Here is a 5,117-nt window from a genome sequence, read left to right as displayed (position 1 = left end):
TGTATAGGGTAAACAGTGTCTGGTTAAGCACAATCCAGATAAGACTGAAGCAGCACTGTTTTCGTTTCGAAATAATACAGAAATGTTAACTATATGTGTTGATGGTGTTAAAATAAGGATAGGTGAAGGCCAAAAACATCTTGGAATTATTTTATGAAGTAAAGAGACGCTTAAGTAAAGGACATTTCATATTCATAAGACCACAGCTTGAATACGCATGTGGAGTCTGGGATGGGGGCACAACAGAGCAGATAAATAAGCGTGAACAGATTCAACTAGAAGCAGCGAGGAGTTGCGGGCTTACCGAAGTTTACATCAAATAAATATCATTACTACGAAATGGGTTGGGAAAAATGAACGCATCAGAAAACGAAAATTGTGTCTATTATATACAATTCAAAACGTAATGGACCGTTAATTTTTAAAAGAACGTATTCCGCAAAACGATATCGATAGTACAAAAAAAAGATTAAAATTTGAGAAATTATAAAACATATTAATTCTTCGTTCGAAGCTTCAACATTCAAACGAATCCTTCTTTTCTTCACCAATAAAATCGTGGAATAACCCATCCTTAAATGTTCGTATTCATGCTCATGTAATTTTCAAATATTGTATCGTAAAACAACATTCGTTTGCGCCATCCTATTTCTGGAATGGCCAAATAGAACTTAACATCATTCACACTTAGTTAAGCTGTTGCACAATTTTGATTGATCTAAATGGGTATAAAAAAAGACCAGAATTGCACCCGCGGCAGCTTCATAGAAAACTCTTTCCATTATTTGTGTGAATGTCCATTATATACTGGTCAAAGAGAACAACTTATATTAACAGTAAGATGCATCATTCTAAGAAATAACAAGTAAACCAATTAATGTAAAATTAATGTCGGAGGGAAGTGCAGACCGATCAATAAGTCATTAAAACATGTGTATCAAGGCAGTGCAATCTCACATGAATCAGATAAAACGCTTTGTCTAATTTATCTGTTTTCTTTCATGTGTTTTGCTTACTATCTCCAGCATTCCTTTTTGTACTTGTCATCCTAAGTCATCTTTTGTACATAATGAAGCAATGCATGTAAATAGCAAGGAGAGGGTGTCCTTAGTTGAACAACCATTCTATGAATTATGTTTAAACTTACCATATTGTTTCATTTTCATGACATGTAACACAGGTATAATAGGTCATGTAATAATTGTGGTAAGCAAGATTCATCTTTGCCATCTTAGTCAGAATTTTCTCTTACCCCAGACCTATTCAAGTGCAATAGTATCAGCACCATTACTCATTTGGAATTTGAATTATTTTTAGAAAATGACAGAAAACAGAAAGAAATGTTGTTGCATGGTGTTTGGGTCAAACAAATGAATTTGTCAGATATATCCGGCATTATCAATATGTTTGCGGCAAAGATCCACCCTGCCATCTGACACACCCAGGGGAACTGATAGCCTCCCTAGGTCGGGGATGGGAACTGCCACAGAACCAGGGACAAGGTGATATGAAATGTCGACAGGATCAGATAATATGTCAAGTTGAACACAGTTACAATAATTATTATTGCAAATGCAAATCTATTGCTCCTGTCACTTATTCAGTGCAGTGAAAAGAGTTTGTACTCTTTGAAGGATCACATTAAATTTCTTAATCAGGAATTAATGGGGAGTTTTCCTCACAGTAAGAAAGCAAGGCGTAACATAGCCCAGAATGATGTTAAAGAACTCATGGACTCTCCCGCCGCGATATAACTGGAATAGTGTTAAAAGCGGTGTTAAAACCAACTCACTCACTCACTCAGATTGACCTCCTAAGAATACACCCAATGTGCCATGAGTAACGATATCAGGTACCGACCTACTTGGTCTCAGGATATCATTACAAAATCTGTCATTGAAATCTTGAGGTTTCCGATATAAGATATAATTAAGAAGACAATATTTTCGCATAACAGGGTATCAGAAGGGAGTTACATCTTTTAATTCAAGATTATACTCCGTCGGCAATCTCTCTCCAGGAGACATAATCTCAAACAGACTGACAGTTTTTATTTGCATCGGTACAGTTCCTACCATTCGTATTCCAATCACTGGATGGTCTGACTCGATTATTTACAGACCGCCACCATATATAGCTGGAATATTGCTGAGTGCGGCGTTAAACAACAAACAAACAAACATATTCTCCACCAGGTGTTAAAGCTACTGGCGGAGCTTCTGTTTTGGTGAGGCAAATCCAGTCTTCAAGATGTTGCAGTAGGATTGACTATACACATAACCTTTACTCTGTTCACTCTGTATATTTCTCCTTCTTCTGTGCTTCAGCGATCGGATCTTCAATCTTTATATGACCAGCTACCTCAGCCATGCATGATCATGGGTGACTTAAACAACCATAATCAATTATGGGAAAGGGTTTATGTTAATCCTGAGGTAGTCCTAGAAGATTTTGTATCGGATAAAACTTTTCAATGATGGATCCAAAACATATTTACATACTGGAAACTAATCTGCTCTAGATTTGTCACTATGAGATTCTAATCTGGTAAACGAATTTACATGGTCGGTTCATGGTGGCTTGTGTGAAAGCGATGATTTTTCTGCAAACTGCAAATAATCCATCTGATGTTGAACATCAAGGTGGAACTTTACCAAGGCCAACTGGCCTTCCTTTCAGGAAAGGCACGCTGTACCTTCCAACAAAATAAGCTTAAGTGTTGGAGGATTTAGTGTTAAACAATTCATTCTCGCACGCACCGGTTCTATTACCCTGTTATTTCTCTCCTTGGGCCAGGTAAACCCAAAGACTACCGACATATTCAGCACGGGGAGACAGTTATGTATCTCAAGAAGCACCCAAAAAAGAGAAACTAGCACGAAGCCTTTACAACTTGTCAGTCAGAAGGGACATCACTGCCAAAGATTGATTCAAGGCAGAAACATCTTCTGGTGATACAGCGACTCATGTCTGATAATTCGTATAACCGAGGTAAGGCGAAATGAGGCGAAACTCTACGAATCCTCACAGACACCTGATTATTACTTAGCAACCCAGACTATCTTAGCCAGTAGAGTTCAACATCGGCTCCAAGCTTGTCAATCAGAGGGCCAAGTTGTATCAAAGTCATTAACAGATGACAGTACACTTACACCTCCTTGCAGGCACTTTAACGCAAATTGCGGGAGTGGCGAGCGCTATCGATAGAACAGGATATTCTGAGGCAGTTTGCGATAATTTGGTATCATCACTGATTTTCAATGAACCATTACTACACTTGTCACCACTATTTTGCACTTTATGCCTTACAGAAACTGTTTCGGGACATATTCGAGACTGATTATTCTCTGGCGTTTTAAATGTTGATGGCATTCACATGACCCCTGGTAACTATCATGGTCAAGTCATGTCTTTAGTTAGTATGAAAGCCACTGGCCCATAAACATGTTGTTTACATAAATATATATATATATATATATATATATATATATATATATATATATATATATATATATATATATATATATATATATACAACATTTTAACACAACATGGGAAACCTACCTTTAATTGTCTGGTCAGGCCTAGATGATTTACAGACCGCCGTCATATGGCTGGAATATTGCTTAGTGCGAAGGTAAACATCAAAGAATCAACCAATCCTTGTACAGTCCTCTTACTGAGGTTAGTGTTTTTATGAGTCATTCGCATTAAGGAGTTTCTACTTATGTCCTACGTATCTATCAAATATATAATTTGCACTGCTGGTATAAGCTAAGTCATGTTATTTTGATATTACGTCCTCCATGTAAGGTGGCCACTCCTGTGACACATGCAAATTCCATGTTAAAAATGATTTCATAGGCCTCCATTTTTGCAGACATTTCTTTGCATTTATATCTAAATGATTAAGATAATACATAATCTATTAAGAAATGCTTATAAATACTGAAACAGTCGAGGGCCTTCCATATACGTCCCACAGACTGCCATCTTCCAAGGGGAAGGGAGTTCACCGAACTATGCTGGAATTTCGTGGCTTGATCGTAGCGTGGCTATTTCGAGTTATGGCTATGTCCTTCCAAGAAAATGGCGGCGCCTAGTTAGTTTAGACGGTCTGATCGATAATCAAGATGCCTTATCACTTGAGGTGCTTCAAAATATTTGACCACCTTGATTTAAAGCATGAACAGATTGAAAAGCATATCTGTCGGCGCCGAGTTGACGTTACACATGCCTTACAAATCCTGCACTCGACCAAAATCTGAATGGCAGTTTACAAACCGGATATGGATTTTGTTACGCGATTTTGATTGGACTATGCCGACTCTTTAGTCCAGCCAAAGCATAACTCCGAAATTCAAGTCTAGTTCGGCAAGGGTGGAACTCCACTTTTATAGTTAGTTAACTTCCATGCCTCGGGAAGATGACAGAATGCATAGACTCTCAGTTCCCGTTTGCACTGTTCGTTAGATAATGAAATATTATGTGCAATAAATCGTTAGACGAGGAACCTTTTACTATGCAACAGAAATCTTTGCATGTAACATTTCAAACAGTCTTATGTTGAGTAAATATCCTTTTCTTTCACAAACTTAAATTTAACTTTACAGGGAGGGATATTTTATTTTCAACTCGCTGATGGGTACTCAAGTGCTTTGTGTGGATTTGTATTTTGAATTTTGGAGTGCATAATTTTCGTTTGGATTTACGGCAGGTGTCTTATATTAATAGTGTGTTATTTTATGTTTCTTTATATATAGGGCAATAAACATTCTGACCAACTCTGAGAAATGAGTTGTAAATGTGCTTGAATTATTTGACTAATACCAACGATGGCCGATTTCGTGGAAAAAGTGAAATCTAGCTATACCGACATACTAATATACGAACACATACGTTATCCCTTTCTCAGGTTCAAGGAGACTCAGTGATGATGTGGAGCTGATGCTGGGCAGGAGAGTCCCTGGGTTCTTCAACATCTTGCTGGGCTACGTCACGCCTGGCTTTCTTACCATAGGGAAGACTCCCCATTTATTCTTGCTGAAGAAATTAAATGAGATTCAAAGAGTATCAACTCTTCCACAGCTCTGAATAAGTGACAGGAATAACAGTTT

This window comes from Haliotis cracherodii, unplaced genomic scaffold (genome assembly GCF_022045235.1).
Source record: "Haliotis cracherodii isolate W230 unplaced genomic scaffold, xgHalCrac1.p SCAF_10, whole genome shotgun sequence".
Taxonomy (NCBI): domain Eukaryota; kingdom Metazoa; phylum Mollusca; class Gastropoda; order Lepetellida; family Haliotidae; genus Haliotis; species Haliotis cracherodii.
The sequence above is the reverse complement of the archived record's forward strand: the minus strand, read 5'-3'. Positions refer to the sequence as shown.